Genomic DNA, 17,411 nt, shown 5'->3' with positions numbered 1-17,411 from the left:
AGTATGGCCATAAATCCAGGATGTAGGAAGGCTGATCTCCTTATTGCCCTGGGGCCTCACATGCAAACTGAATTTAAACATCACTGTTGTTCTGCTAACATTTTGTATCCCACTGCCCTTTCTACTTGTAAATAATGATACAAAGAAGAAAAAAGTCTAACCATACAAATACCTTGCTGTCTAACTTTTTTTTTTTCCCCCCAATCTTCTTGTCAACAGTGATCAGCAATAAGCAGGATTCCAATCAGAAGCTTGCAGAGACAATATAAATATAGAGAAAATGATGAGAAACAAAATTTTGAATTTAGATCTTTATTATACAGGCCCAAAGCTGTGGTCACCATGCAGTTACACCGTAATGGCAATAATCTTGCTGAAAGGATCTCACTAAACAAATGTAAAGAGACCACAGACTACAGCATTCCAAATAACTGGCACTTTAATTTTTGGAAGAGCAAAAATAAATAAAGGAATGGCAAGTATGTCTTTTTCACATATGGTGGGGCATATACATATTCCTTCTTTCCTATAGCTATTCAAGAGACAAAATTAGCAAACACTGCCTGAAAACACAGACCTTTCATGTGAGGGCTCATGTAACTTGCTGTTTCTCTCCCCTTGGTTATTAAATCAAACACACATTTAGATAGGTGCAAATGCCAAAAAAGAAATGCAATGTGGTGGTTTTTTTATTTCATTTCTGTGTCTTGCCCTTTCCTCCTCCTTTCAGAACATAGAAACTGGAGACATCCAGACAAAGCAAAGCCCTGAAATATTTCCCTTCTAGGTTTTCATGATACTTTCATAATTAAAGGATTCATCACAAATCTAAAAGAAGTTCAGGTGTCTTAAAAGGAATTTTTCATCTCTGGAATATAGATAGCCACAGTGAAGAGCTGCACATAAACTGCACACATAGTGTTATGTAAAAGTGGTTATCTTTAAAAAAACAAAACATTTTTTAAAATTTGTAGATTGAAACAAAGCATGTCTTGTTCTCTACAGGATATTCTTGCAACCTGTTCTTCAATCATTTGCACTAGGAGATGCTACAAATGGTATTAGTTACAATATACAGTCACTGTCATCTTCTGGTCCAGCAGAAGAACCTGTCTCTCCGATGGATGCAAAACTGTTCATCTGAGCAGATCATCCTCAACAGCACGAATATGGTCTAGAAACTCATAGAGTTTATGGTTTTAATTTATAAAATTAAACCTGCCCCAGACAGGTGATACTGGTATGTAAGTTTGCCATCCCTGGGTTCTGTCAGAAACGGGGTACTGAGGTGCTCAGAGCCGTCTCAGTCTGCAGCGCTGGGATCCTTCTGGCACTTCAGACCCAAGATGCGATGTGATGCTAAGAACATGGGCACACTTCTCACTTAGCTCTGCAGAGCCCGGGACATGGTAAGCTGCCAGAACCTCCTTCATCTTGCCTGTTGACAAAAGGAACAATAACTAGTCATCACTGGTTACTGGAGCATAATTCCAATTTGTAAAAAGCCCCAAAAAGTAGACTATTTTTTTTTTTTTAATCCAGGCAATAGCAAATGTCTCATAAATAACAAATTTGGGACACTATATATATATATATATATATAGTCTCTCTGTTGGCAACAGTAAGCTTATGAGCAAGAAAGATGTCTTGCACTGCATGGTTCCTAAAATATTACCCAGACTTAAACATAACATTATTTTTAAAATATTATTAATTTTTCCTTTCATTGTCCAGTTGCTTAGTACTTTAAAATCTTCATTAAAGGATTATCTCTGTAAAGAAGAACTTCTTACAGCAAATTTCCTAGCTAAAAGTCCTGTATTGTCTCTCACACACTGTATGCAAGATACAGTGTAAACAATTTAGAGGATTAATACACAATTAACAATCCAACAGATTAATAAGTGGTGTATGTACATTTGATGTAGAACTATCTCTAACACATATTCGTCACGTCCATTTTGTATTGATAACAACTATTAATAATAACAACTATAAAATGCCTTATTGAATAGGCTTCAGAGAAAGGGTCAGAAAACCACTGGATTATCTATTCTGATTTCCTGCCAATTATAATTTTTTTAGACGGTCCTCTGCAGTCCAGGCACTTTGGTTCTCAGAAAACCAAATTTTGACTATCACAGACTGAGAAAAGGAGAGACCAAGAATACACCTGCAATATGCATTTGCTACAGAATGGGTAGAAGGAGAGGCAGAGGCACCTCTAGAGGGGGATTCACCCACGCCTTAGGTAATCTCTACAAGGTGTCCATCGTTTTTGCATGGGCTATAAGCAGACTAAAGACCAAACTTTCTTATTGCTAGAATCTAGTGCTTTTGTATCCTACCACAGGTATCTGATTGACTGTGTTCACCTATTTATTTCACCAAGATCATTCACAAAGCCATCAGATCCTAGTAATTTTTACATCAATACTGACATGGGCAATATTTTAAAAAGTTGCTTCATCCTAATAAAAATGCAGACGTCATGCAATAAATTCCAGAACTAATATTATGGTTTTATTACATACCATGAAATTTTGTAAACATAAGCGAAGTGCTTTTTTGCACATAAAATTATTATCCTTGTCCTTTTCACAGAGATAGAATCATGAAAGGAACAGGACTAGCAGGTAATTTGAGAGAGCTCTTCGACCATCCCTGACCCATGCCATGCCTGCTGATGTTTGTCTAACCTATTTTTAAGCATGTGCAAGTTTCCATGAGTTCCCCCTAAACAACCTATTCCAGGACTCCACTTTTCCTTGCCACTTACATTTTTTTTCCTGATGCTCATATTGAATTATCCTTGATGAGCATTCAGCCTATTCTTGCTTTCCTCTACTGACAGCATACATGGCAGCTAAATCCCTTCCTCTTTAGAGTCACCTATTGCTATATGAAGGCTGCTATTGTGTCTTCCTTCCCTCCTCTTATCTCTAGACTAAACAACTTCTCAACATTTCCTTGAAGGCCCATTTGTTTTAGATCTTTGAGCCCAGTTTGCTCTGCTAGTGGGTAAAGCTCTTCCACTGAGGCATTACCAGTGCTGAGTAGATAGGACTCATTACATTTTATGCTGTAGTACTCCCTTCCCTATAGCCCACAATAGAGCTGGCCTTGTTTGCAGTAGCACGATACCACTGGTGCATGTTGAGCTTGGGATCGATATGACACTGGGTCTTTTCTGCAGAACTGCTGCTTGGTCAGTCATTTCCCTCTTGCATTTATGTGCAGTTGATTATGTCAAGCTGTATGTACAGTTCTGCATTTGCTCTAATTTAACTGCTGGAAATCTGGTATTTTCTAGGCTACTCAGCTACTTTATCAAGGTCATTTTCAATTGCCTTGCTCCCAACATGCTGGTTCTGCTCTATGTATTTAGTAAGTGTACTTTCTAACCTTTCATCTGAATTGTCAATGAGAATACTGAACAGTACCAGAACAAAGAAAAACATTAGAAGAGAATCATAGAATCATCACTTGCAGAACTTCATGGACTTAATGGTGTATGATTGAGAACTACTCTCTGCATATGGTTTCCAAATAATTTACGTACTCATATAATAACAATTTGTTCTAGTCCAGTTTCCCTAGCACACATGAGAAAAATAACAACCGAAATATTTTGCCCTACAGTCTTATTCAAATAAAGCAAATACTAGTACGTATCTTTTCAAATGAAGCATTGTATACATTTTGAAAATGAAAACATTACGGAAAAAAGATTTCAAGTGAGAATATAGTCTTGCTGACAACCGATTTTACATTCACATTCACATAGCTGCTTTTCTGATGTATGTACTCTAGTGAATATTGTTTGATTTAGGCTTAATAGTAGCCTCTCATAGCATCTTAAAACTGAGCTTTGTTTAATGGCAGCCTCCACTAAGAAAGCAATAAAGACAAACCACTACAATAACTCCTTCGGAAATAAATCAGTTGCTCAGCTTCACAAAACTCCAAGCTGCAAAATTACTGTTTACTATTTATCTTGCATAAGTTATTGATCGGAAACATACTGAACAAGGACTACAAACATCAACAGGACTGGTTATACTGAGCCCTTCAGAGCAAGGATTACAGTTTACAACAGTCTTTGCACAGGCACAAGCCAATTCCACAAAAACAGGAGGCACAGATGACTCTTACCTAATTTAGGTTATCTGGCAGACCTTTTCCACTTGTCACTCTATGATATATTCTGTTTATGCTGTCTGAGCTACTTAGAAATGTGCAATAACTTGCTTCCTGTGGCAGAGACAGAGCTCTCAGTTCCTTCCCAGTGATGTACAGTATAGCATTTTCACCTCTGGACTTCAATAATTGGAGGCCAGAAAAAGATGAAATACAAACTAGTAAATACAACATACAGTCCACCTTCAATTAATAAGAAATTTGATTTTTCTTGATATTTAGGGATATATCCCATTGGTTTTCCCATGAAAAGAGACTGACTTTCCTCTGAGAAACATATGATTACATAGACAGCAGCATAACGAGATACTTTTCCTTTCTCCAGTAGAAAAGAAGGAAATAGGAAAAGGAAGGAGAGCTAGCCTGACCCAGGACCGCTCGTGATGCACAGCCTGTTGTCTGACCACCGAGCCAGAGATGGATTCCCACAAAAAACTCGCTCATTACAGGAAGTCAGAAGTCCTGAGGCTGAGATAAACCAGATGTCTGCATCTCTCTGAGAGCAGCTCTAGGGATTTGAAATTATAAGGATTTAAGAGACTTCACTGACAATCATATACATCCAGATACCAAAATTATCGTCATCTTTTTATCAGAGTCAAGGCTAGAATTTCCAGCCTTTCCTGGGATCAAGACTTTTGCTAACAGTAAAAGACAGACAAACTGCTCAGACAGAAACACAGCTGACAGAAAACTCAGGCACCAGCTCCATCAGGAGTAGGAGCTGATATGCTGTTGATATGGAAAGATGTACATGTCCTCGTGACTTCTCTCTTAAAAGGTCATCTTTGTTCTCTTTGTGATCCAGAACCAAAATCTGCTCAGCTTCTCTGCTTTGCAGGCAAGGCTAAGAGTGTACCCCCCTTTCTGTGCATTGGCATCATCACACGGTCATCTCCTGGCAGAAGAAAGGGGGATGAGGTGGTTGAATTGTCCTGCCTTTTTGTGGATGTGCAGATTTTGGCTATCATATGGGAATGGGCTGCATGTGCTTTTAAAAGCCCCGAGTTCTAACACATGGATAGGATACCACCTTGCTCCTCCACGACCACCAAAACCTGCATATGAGGTCACCTGTGTGAGATTCCCAATCAGAAACATGGATCTGATCAGAATCCTCTGGGGAAAAGGGAGGAAGAGGTGAGGCATTCACCTGTTAGCACCGAGTGGGTCTTGCCACCACAGCAGGATGCATCTCACAGGCCCAAGGGCAGGCCAGGCTGACCACAAGTCAAAGCCTTCAACACATGAGGCAAAGCTGGGCACATGTTGTCAGAGGTGTACCCCATCAATGGGCAAAAGAGACAAAGTGGGTGGGTTGATATTACTGTGACAGGAAACCATCTAGACTGGAAATAAAGACAATTCCTCTGCAGTAATTCTACGGTGGTCCAAAACCCTTGTCTAACACTGTTGCATGTTTCTGAAACATCCAGTACACTTTTATCCCAAGTCACTGCTGCTTTTCTGTGGTGGCTGAAGCTGCACACAGAGACGCAGTTCCAATGTGCACAGAATCTCTTCCACCTTAAACAGTGTACAGGAGCTGCTCCAGTTGTGTGGAATGGGGTGGCGGGCCTTTCACCTCACCTCAGTTTGATACCAAAGAGGGCAGTCAGCTATCTACACTAAGGTGTCTAGTGCCTTTTCAGATGCCCTAAATGTTTCCTGCCTCATTAGCATGGGAACCATCAGGACACCTTTAATGGCACTAGACAATACTGTGTAGGGAAGCAAACCCATGATAAATGTCAGGCACCCAGCCAGAGTTATCTAAAGCCAGTCAATGATGGGAGGAGCATTTGTCTGACGCTCGCCTAAGAGTCTGACACAAATAGCAGGAGCAGCCATGATAGGTGTGTGGGTATCCCACCCCCACTATGTAGCACTAGCTCTATACTACAGAGACAAAACAGTCAGCTGTGCAGTGTAAATGTTTTGCAAGAGTAAAGTGAAGTGAGATGAGTCCCACACATTTTTTTCAAAAGCAGGAATATGAGTCTGTATATAAAACAGCATAACATTAGCATGTTGATTGAGAGTGAAAACTACTGACAGTGTAATTAAGACTGAAGTTACCAAAGAAGTAGACAGCAAATGTAAAACTTCTCCTGATGTTAGAAAGAAGCAAAAATACCTCATACATAATTTAACTGACTTTAAATTTCAGTGAAAGTTTACAGGTAGACAGTAGACTACTAATGAAACACTTCAACCTGTTTGTCCCTTGAAGGCAAAAGTTTTAGCCTTTGCAGTAAGCAAATGCTGATGATTGTATATACTTTAATTAAATTACAAAGCCCCTGTCCCTGATGTTAGAAAAGACCCTATCGAGGTAAAAAAAATAAAATAAAATTATCAAAAGATTCTCATAGTTGATTTTTTAAAAAAAGTTAACAGGCAAACATTAAGCAGAAGTATTAGAATATATCTAATAGTCTTGATGTCTTAAGGGAAGCTACAATATGTTAAATTCAAATGACATTTTACAACAGATAACAAAATTTACAACAGAATTTATTTAGATATATATATTTAAAACTAACAATCTGCCAGTTTAACAATCTAATTGAACAGTTTAAAATATGAGAAAATTCTCACCTAGACAGAAATAGCAGTATATACGATTCATTAAAACAATTTAAAATAATTAGAAAGACTCCTACATGACATCTTTTAAAAAATTGTTTAATTGTAAAGCTTTTCTGCATTGAATGCAGTGGTGTATGTGATACTGGTTAGAAATGAACAGACCCGATCAGGGCACCAAGTGATAATCCAGTTGCCAGTCCTCCAAAATACAGCCTGGGACCCAGCAACGTTTTACGGGATTGGGCAAGTTCTGCATGGGAGGGAGAGCTTGACAGCCTTGCAGCAGTTTCCCTGGTGTGTGACTCAAAATGCATGTACTGCGCTACACAAGCCAACAACTGTAGCCACCTCTGACCTCTTCATTTTCTTTCCCTCCTTTTAGGTAATCAGGTAATCTATACCTGTTTGTTTGGTTTTTTTTTCTCTCCACACCACGTATCTGCCTTCAGCACGAACTCTGTAATCCAAACTATATCCTCATTGCAGCTGTGCAAGCTCCAGCCAAACACAGTCCTTGGCTTTATCAAATCCAGTGCTGTCATCCCTGGAGAGTTTCTTGTGGGCTCCATGACGTGATGTTTTTCTGCAAGGCTTCCTCTGAAGAGGGCTGCTCACATCACTATGCAACTTTTCATCTTTTAATTTATTTTTGTATGCTCATAAATGGAAAGAAAAGGTGCAAAATGTGATTTTAGGTGCTGACAGGCTCAGAAGAGGCTGAGAAAAACAGAAGGTAAAATAAAATAGATTTCCAGATTCTTAATTTTAAGATTTCGGGATTTTAAAGCCAGTCTCATAATTTTTGAAGCCACAATTTTTGAATGTTTGACATTTGCAAGACAAGAAACATTCAAATCTGCTGTCTGCCAGCTTCGCAGGCTGAAGCAGTTATCCTGCTCTGCATTGCCATGAGGGAGACAAAGATTTATGTTCGTTTTGGGGTACGTCTGCACAGTTACATGACTGAATCTTGACCAGGAGCCAATGCTTTACATACTCGCTAGCACACACCATCCACATTCAAGCCAAACAGTGCTCATTAGGGTGGTTACAATATGGCAGAGGGTGTGAGCTGGAAACTGCAAAGAATGCTTCAAGGTGTTAATGAAGAGCAGCTTTAATCTCTCCTTCACTGGGCTTCGTTGAGGGAAAGCTTCTGGTTTGCTTCAAGGCAAAGGCATACCCATAAATGCTGCAGGGGCAGTTCAATTGAACTCTTCTCTGGGTGGCACTGAAACATTGAGGACTGGCTCAGAGGGTTGGGTGGCATAGAGAGCTGGTACACATGGCGAGAGCATCCCCACCACACAGCCACATGCCCTGCAGGAGAGCTGAAAGCACGACTGCTCCCGTGCCATGTCAGTCCTGTGGGATAAGCCTTAAACTAACCTGGATCTCTTTGCCTTGAAGGAGCTGGTGCAGCCTATGGGTGGCTGCGATTCATCTAGGGAGTTGTATGCTGCCAGGATCCAGGTGAATGTAATCTGTCCCAAACTGCTCCTTTCCCCCAGCATGATCCAGCAGGGCCAGGGAATGCTGATCTCTGGCATCTCACTTAACAAGCAGGCCGGGAGCTGCTGCCTCCCAGTTGCGGGGCTGCTGTGTTCCCGTAACTGGGACAAAGCAGATAACAAAGTCATTGCACAATCACTATCGGCTGGATCCAGCCAACAAACTGTTTGGCAGCAGCACAGAGCAGCTCCCTGAACTGTCTCAAAGCAGTAAGTGAAGGCTGGGCTTCCAACAACGTGGCGGAAGCAAGCTGAAACCCAAATCAGCATCGCTACCCTGAAACGGACATGAAGCTCTTGGACCTCTCTGAGCCTCTGTCAGGGCTGTATCACACAACTGGCTCACAAAGATCCCAAGATAACCAACACAGCTAGATTTTTATTTTTTCTCACAGCCAAAGTGTCTTCTTGCTTTTTTACTGTTGTGTCTCACCCCATCGAATACAAGTGAGCATTTGGTTCCTGAAAGCAATCTCAAGAGCATACAAAACTGCCTCTAGTTCTTTGCTACACAGTACAGGAGGGGTACAAAGTAGAGGAACAGGAAACAGAAAGATCGCAGCATGCAGGCTTTTTCTATTCCTTTTCATCTCCTGACCAAAAACCTAAAGTCTGATGGTTATTTACTCTTTTATTATCTTTTTGCTTACTGTTCCAGAAATTAATTACTCTGATGACTAGAATCTGTTTTTCTTTAATTTGCTGCTTACATTTATTCATGACCAATTTATATCCCTGAGATGTGTCTCTACTACAACCAGATTTTCTGTTTTTTCAAGTCTGCAGTACTTGAAGGCAGATAGAGAGGCCATGATCACAGTCTCTTTCCCAAGTTTCCTTTTACTAGGTTAAGCCAACATCTGTTAGCACCCTCTTCTCTTAGCTTTCCTGTTCTTTTTCTAGTTTGCCTCTGAGTCTCTTCCAGTTTAATTCAATCTTTCTTGAATATGGCTGAAGAGACATACTTAAACCTACAAAGGCCTTCTATAAAGGCACTGATAACCTCACCATCTCTGCTGGAGATACTTTGCTTCATGTGTCCTAAGACAGCATTTTAGCTTTTACACAGCTGTATTACACCAATGGCTCAGAGACATCTCAAAACTAATATATTTTTTTATTCCCTCATTTTACTGTTTCTGAAAAGTAATTGCAGAAATTGTGTTTATTTCTTTAAATGCCTGACTTTACATTTGTACTATTAAATTTAATCCCAGTCTTTCAGCATCTCCTTTGAATTAAAGATTATCCATCTGCAGTTGTCTGCCAGGGTTTTACCAATTTGCGAAATGAAAGTATCTGCTTCTCTTTGCCCCTCTGCTGTCTACGAATTGTGTCTTCTCTCTGGCATTAGCCACACAGTGGAGACCATCAGCTTCCTTCCCATGTGCCCTTTGCAGTTCATCCTCTGCAGTGGAAATAGCATTTCCAATGGCTGCAGTGCAGGAATTCCCTCCCTGGTGGCTTAGAAGTATCAATAGCTATGAAAGGTGAACCATGAAGCCTAGAGCTTCTCTTAAAGATTCTGGAAATTGCTTGAAAACATCAGTCTACATCTACAAGTATTTATTTATATTTAGCTTTAATTATTGCCTTAAATAACTTTGTTTTTATTGCTTTAAATAGCTTTATTTTATGTGCAAGTTATTATCTGTCATTACTTGTGGTTTCTCTGCGACCTTAGCCACTATTGATCAGAAAGCCAGTAATTCCAGTGCAGATCCTGTCTCGTTGGGCCTGGCACTAAAAATATTTTGGCACCTTTATTTAACATTTATAAATTATGTAAACAGAATGCCTCTTACTCCCATACTCTTATTATTCTATAAATGTCTGCATTGATGGTAGATCTGTCCAGCATTGAATAAGCAGAAGACACTCTTCCTGTAGGTAACTTTCAGATCATTAACTTCATTTTCAAGTCAGCTGTCTCTGCAAATTCCAAAAAATTGATTGAATCTATATTGGTGTCACTGTGCATCTATTTCAGTTCTTCCAATCAAATAATACAATATAGAAAAAATGCCTCAGATAATCATTATGAGACAACAGAGCTTCAGGGCACAGGCAAGGCTCTTCCACCCATTGAAGGCTACTTGCCGCTACCTTGCCAGCTATGGTCTCTCAGCAACTTCCTATTAAACGAGATCAGGTTGGACAGGGCTCTGAGCAACCTGATCTAGTTGGAAGATGTCCCTGCTCACTGCAGGGGGGTTGGACTAGATGGCCTTTAGAGGCTCCTTCCAACTTAACCCATTCTATGACTATGAAATCCACACTGGAGGGTTAACTGAATGAATTGTTCAATAGTTTTTTTTTTTCTACTTTCACTCATATTACATTTTAGAAGGCCTAAATCTAGCTCTTAAAATATATATCTTCCTTAATAAAAAATAATTGAAATAGTTCTGTATAAATAATCATAGTAAAATACTTAAGTAAGCAATATTAATCACACTACTGCAAGATCAAAAGAAATCTTAATGGAGAAGACAAGATAATTTATTATTTTACCAGCTACTGAGCCCACATTTCTTTTCTAAAATATAGAGCCAGGCACTCTTCATGTCAACATAGAAACATCTCCATCACCACTATTCTTCTCCATTAAGTATGAAACAAAGACTTAAATCTGGCTGTAAACAATGGCAGTTGCATTCACTTGATACCACTGCTTTTTTAAATGATCCCTTTTGTACATGTCCAATTATAAAATCTTATGCAGCTTCAAAGGTGTTGGGCATTCAATATTAAGTGCTTAAAAATCTTCAGCTTTTTCAAACATACTATTGTCTGAAGAAAGTGTTTTTTCTAGCAATGGGAAAATTAAAGTAAAATTCAACTTTAGTTCCGTAGAGACAAGTATTTTTTTCTTAAAAAGACAATCACTAGTGCTAGAGTCTGTTCCTCAGCTCCATCACAGACCACCCAATCTACAAAAAGTTATCCATCAGATCCAGTCAGCGGAGGAATGCAGCCTGCGCAGGATGCCAAAGATCTCCAGAGAGCAACATACCCAAATTAATATCATTCCTGCTCACCAAAGGATTTAAACCAGAAATGTTCTTGAGAATTACTATGATCTTTTCTTACTATAACTACCACCAGCATTTCTGAAGAGATCTGACATTATGCAAAGCATGAAAATATATTAACAAGTTGTTTGAGGCAGAGGAAGATCAAGAAACTTCAGAAGATACTTAAGTTTCCAATCAGATTAAACTGTCAAGAATATTAAATTAAAAAATAATCTGAAGACCCTTGATTTTACCTTGAAGACATTCAGTTTCCTCTTCTGAACAAAAATTCAGTACAAAGGAAAATTACTTTATTGTAAGCAAAACTTTTAGTAAATAAAACAAGTCAGTGCAATAGAAGGTATTTAAGAAGTACCAAAAAGAACAATCTATCTCAATGCCAAAACAGAACTAAAAAAAAAGTTTAAAAAATTGTAATTAACTAACTGTGAGGCCATGCTCTTTAGCTCATATTAGTAATAGAAAAATCTTGCTAGCAGTACTTCAATAGTAATTCTGCTAGAATATCTTTTTTCCTCTAATTGTAGAACATGCTTCTTTAGTGACAGAAGGAGTTGGAAAAACATATGTCCTATGTAGAACAAACCATCTAACCAGAAGGAAATATGTACAATATAATGGAGATAAAATTGAGTGAGAAGGCTTAATAAATGAAAACAAGACTTCATCTAAAAAGCTACTTTAATTATTGAATTCTTACATATGTGGGCGTAAGATTGATGAAATGTAATAGTCACCTAAATTATATACTTATTGTATTTGTTGATCAGCTTCAGCTAGGAAAAATTGAGTCTGGTGCCTTTAAATACAACGTTTTTGGAGATTCCTAAGAATGCAGAGGACTTTCCAAAAATGTCATTTATAAAGTTGTGTTTTTTTGTGAGTGCAGTGCTGCCAAATATTTTTACCACTACCGAAATGCTATTTCAGCTGCATTTGAGCAGAGTAATAGTGGTAGCTAATGGCCTATTCAGATAATCATAGTTATTCACTCCCTGGAAATGCCTCAGAATATAATAAATGTTTTGTTTTCTTTGTGGACTCTTAAATTACAGGCATTATATAATACATGTGATATATAACCTATCAGTGTGAATATAAAGTGAATCCAAAACCACTCCCTTAAAATAATTCTAATATTTGGAACCTCCAAAGAAAGAAAAATGCTGCTGTTAGCCACAGAGCTACTGAAATAGCACTGATAGCAGGGTAAGAACTGGCTATAAAGAAAGTTCTGGTTTAACTAAAATGTGGCTATTTGTCATCCATTTACAGAGATCTAAAATAACTATTACTGAACATTTTTTAAACAAAGAAAACAAGAAACTTGCTCAAATATCTGAACCACGTATATCCTTTCCTAAATGAAAAAAAGGCTATAGATGTAGAGCTGCTGTTTGGCCCATAAGAGACAGATCAACCATAAAAGTGTTTTTCCTTCTGAGACTAATACATTGGCTCTTTTATTGACATAGTATTTATCTTGTTGACTTTTTTTTTTTACATTCATATAGGTTGTAGATGTCCCTGTCAGACTTAGCTCTGTTTTGTTCTCTGCTCTGGGAAGATTCCATTTATTGCACTGTGTGTTGACTACCTGTCACAAGGGTAAAGTTGTAGGCTTGTTACACCTCCCCTCTTAGTAGTTGCCATTATAGTGATGGGGCACAGCGCCCCTTGCATTTTCTTCAGAAAGTTTCTTTCAGACATATTTTTAAAGCTGCAGAATATGCTTTAAAACAATGTTGGCTTCTGAGGTTAGAGCAGGCTGTGTTTTTTAGTTGCAATTGCTTTGCAGAAAGGATTAGATTACTAGCTCATAAAAGTATTCCCCTGTCTACTTCAAGGAGTGAAGAAAACCTCTGAAACAGTCTTCTGTTGGCTTCCTAGATGGAAGAACTCCCTTATGAAAACATACAAAAACTCTAAAGGCTTTCAAAATTTGAGCAGGGATGAAGTTTGATATTAAACATTTATTTTATGTCTCCTGGAGAAAATGATATTCAGGTTATTTGCTGAAGAAGTAACCTGGTAGGCAGGCTGTGTTCTAGCTTTATCTTTAGTTTTGTAGGATAGCTGTTAAGAATTTAGCGATGAAAAGAAAATCAAATGCAAGTGATTTTAAAATGAGAGGTTTCTTAATTCCTAGGAAAGGAAGAGCAGATAAATGCTAAGGGGAGCACCGGGAATATAGGTGCAGCCACCTCCAGGGATTAATCCAGGATGCCCCCAGGCAAAGGTGAACCACGGGGTGAAGAGTTCAAATGAGAGGACAAATTTAGAGAAGGGCAGCACTAGAGGCACAGCAGCAAATTAACGCTGTGCAGAGTAAGAGAGCAGTATGCTATACCAGGAGGTATTTAATTACCTTAAAGCTCCAAAGAATTAATTTAAAAGGTATTGGTAAGGATACACAACTTAGCATGTTGGGAGAACTGCAAAGAATTCACCATTCTAAGCCACAGGGACAATCAAGAGCACAAAATACAAGAAAAAAATAGAAAAATAAAGGCAGCATAGAACAATCGTGCTAGTTTAAAATAAGCTCTGCCTGAAAGAATACTGCTGCCATCACCTGGAGCTTCACACAGACTAATTTAGCATCAGAATGTTGCTGAATTTAGCACCTGAATGGTGGCTGAAATGTCAGTTACCTTGGGATGTCAGCACAGGGCAGAGTTTTATAACATAACTGTAACTAGTCACCAGAGAGATGGGCACAACCAAAGCCTTTACATCAGGTTTCTCAAAACAAGCTAGTTGAAATTCTGATGCCTTGTATATTTGAGAATCTGGTACTTTGGTGATAAAAAATGGTTTGTAAAATCTGATGTGATATAAAACTGGGTGATGTTGCAAGCAGTTTCTAAGACTGCAATAGAATTCATCATGATTGCAGTAATTTGGATAAATGTTCTAAAACTAATGCATTAGTTTCACAAAGACAAGTGTAAATTACCATAGAAGGATAATTCAAGTGCACAAGTATAGAAAGGAGACTTGCTAGGCAACTGTCCTGCAAAAAGGATCTACAGGGGAGTTACAGTGGTCTATAAGCAATTATAAATCAGGATGATATCCAGTTGCAGAAGAAGGCAGCCTGATATATATTCATAGTAATACTGTAAGCAAATAAAGTAATTATTCTTCCCATACCAGTCATGGCAAAGCCCTGACTGTTTCTGTGTTCAGCTCTGCTTACCAGGCTGTGGGAGGAAGGAGAGTTGGAGGGAGTCCAGGTAAAAGCCACAGAAAATGATAACAGATGTAGAACAGGGAAGGTTGAAAGAATTAGATTGTTTAGTCTAGAAAAAGCAAAGTCTAAGGGAAGACATAATTACATATTTAAAATATGTAAAAGTTTATTATAAGAAGAGGATGGTAACTAATTGTTCTCCATGTCCATCATGCTGAAGACAAAACTTACAGTTACAGAGGAAAGCTTTCTAACACAAGGACGATCAGTCCAGCAGCAGGTTATCTACAGGTACTGCATGTAATGCTAATACATTTATGTTGATGTTGATATTTGTTGATATTATGAGGAAAGGTATGCTTGATCCTCCCTGAAAGTAGGTGAACAGCCCAGGTGATGCCATGTGAGATCCCATTCAGCCTTACACTTCATGCTCAGCCACAGAAACAAAGCACAGATCAGAGCTTTTTGTCAAAGAGACTAAATACCAGAAATTGCATGACTGTAATTTGTCTCACAATGCTTGCCAGAAAGGATGGAGCCTGCAGGACAAGGAATGGATCTCCCAAATCCATTTAGCTAATTAATTCAATTGGCTGGAAGTAGCAGAGAACACCCCTCAGTCCCCGCTGCATGTTTGTTTTACTTGTTTGACATGCTCGTGCTCTGTCATACCTTTATTTACAACAGCACTTTTCACTGGTTTATGGGCTTATAAAGAGTAATTAGGTACATGCTGCTGTGTGGCCATTAGAGAAACGAGTTGAAGAGGCTTTTAAAGAAAATGAGCAGGGCAAGGCTGTAGTGATGCCCAGCAGAGACCAGGGTGGTCATGAAGGTGGTGGCCTGGAGAAGGCCAACACTTTTTGGAGGAAAAGGAGTGGTGTGCCAAGAGCTGGTGACATGGAGATTTCTGCTATAGGGGCCCAGCCTGTGGCCACTGGTGCCGAGTCTCTGCTGGGGCAGGCAAATTGCTCTGCCATGACAGGCCAGCACCCTGCAGGGGCCAACCACCCCTGCCAGCAAGGACTGTTTTTCATTTCTGGTTGGGAAAATAGGATCAGAAACCCCAGTACAACATGGAGAGGGGAGGATGGCCTTCATCAGGGGAATGCATGGAGTGAGGCCCTTAAGTTTTGCCACCTTAAAAGAAGTCTGAGGAGTAAAGATCAGAGAAAAAGGGCATGAAAGGTCCCATCCCTTCACAGACAGACAAGCCTGAGTGTGCAGATCATCAGAGCGACTTTACCTGTAAACTACGGGATTCAAAACAGGTCTCTTACTACTAATTTTATCACTTTTTTTTTTTTTTTTTTTTTAATTAAAGAAGTGTAGAATTAACTGTTAACAGGAGTTAACAGGAATTTTCCAAAATAATTCCATGTGTCAGTTGGTAAGCGGGTCTTATTGATTTGCAGAGGAAAAGGTTGCCAGGCCAGAAGCTGTGGCTGGGATTTGTGGGGGGGGGGCGGGGATCTCCGCAGAGCTGCCAGGGCCCTCCACAGGTTTTTCCCTGCACTACAGTCACACACCCTGTACCTGACTACAGCAAGTCTGGCATAAAGCATCCTGCCTCCATTTGAAACCTTCCCAGCAAGGAAATCCATTTTCCAAACTACAGCGTACATAATCAGTATGGAGCGAAACATTTCTACACTATCTTGTCAGTGTTTTAGCCCTAAACAAAATTATCTATAAAAACAAAGTACTCTCCATTAGAAAAAATATTAAAAAATAAAATTGAGAGCAATGCAAACATAGCCAAATGTCTGCTCTTATGCTTGAGCACTTGCAAAGACTGGATAACATACTGTGTATGGCAACAATCTTCTCCTTGCATGAAAATGCAGATCATAGTTCTTGCTCTGGGAAAATCGAATTAATGGATAAATGGGATTAAACTTATCCTGTCAATTATTTAATTGTTCTTTCTACTTTCCTGTTAAGACTAACAGCCTCCTGAAAACCATTCTCAGGTTAGAACAAAAAAAATAAGTTCATACTTCAACCATTTTTAATGACGATTTACATGATTTTCCTGGTATGATGTCAAATTACTGTAATTGCATTAGTTTTTACTTAAAAAGTGTAAACAACTAAGGAGACTGTACAGTTTACAGAAATTCAGATTTGAATGTTTTAATGGGCCCTGCCGAGAAAAAAAACAATATAAAAGAAATAGTACAATACCAATACAGAAATGTTTTAATGCAACATTCTGATTATTTCTTTTCAAATGTATTGAGAAAACACTACCATTTGGTTGCTTAATGCACTTTAAAACTCCTTTAAATTTAACAGTTGTTTTCACTCTTTACTGCATCTTGGGGGTGCACCTGTAATTCTAGAAATCACAAACAAAGCAACACTCATAAGGATTTACTTCCCCATTTGATTTCTCAGCCACCCCAGAGCCTCTGCAGACCACATTTCTATGGGTAATGACAACTCATGAAGAATAATTCTGAAGATGAGTTGTCTATAAAAAGACGTAGCTAAGTGGGACATCATAAATTCCCAGAAAATGCCAGCTTTTCTTAATTTTGTAAGACTCCCAATTGCACATCTACTATAGTCTCTCCATTGAAAGCTAGCACCAGCTAAATGCTATGAACGTAGTAAATATACCTCCTTCTGCTCTGTATCATGTCCTCTTTAAATTGCTGTCAGCTGAGCAATTATTAAAGGCATTTATGGTGGTATAAACACTGAAGAAACTATGCTAACTAGGGATTGAGGATACAGAAAAGAAACATGAGCTTCCAAGGACAGAAAAGTTGCCTGTAACTTCCCAAATTATGTAACAGCATCCTTGTCTTTCTTAAACAGTTCAGTCCAAACTTCCCTGAAAGTATACAGCATATTAAATGAGAA

General features: G+C 38.8%; 1 protein-coding gene across 1 annotated transcript in view; it reads right to left on the bottom strand.

Annotated features, from left to right (window-relative positions):
- Positions 1 to 296: 296 nt before the first annotated feature.
- SCAF8 (SR-related CTD associated factor 8) overlaps positions 297 to 17,411 on the bottom strand; it is a 93,537-nt gene continuing 76,422 nt past the window's right edge. The window contains exon 21 of the mRNA XM_051615794.1: positions 297 to 1,438. The gene's annotated coding sequence lies outside the window, so the exon portion shown is untranslated. The remainder of the gene's footprint in view (positions 1,439 to 17,411) is intronic.

Source organism: Apus apus, chromosome 3 (genome assembly GCF_020740795.1).
Source record: "Apus apus isolate bApuApu2 chromosome 3, bApuApu2.pri.cur, whole genome shotgun sequence".
Classification (NCBI taxonomy): domain Eukaryota; kingdom Metazoa; phylum Chordata; class Aves; order Apodiformes; family Apodidae; genus Apus; species Apus apus.
Note: the sequence above shows the minus strand (reverse complement) of the source record. Positions and strands in the feature narration are given on the sequence as shown.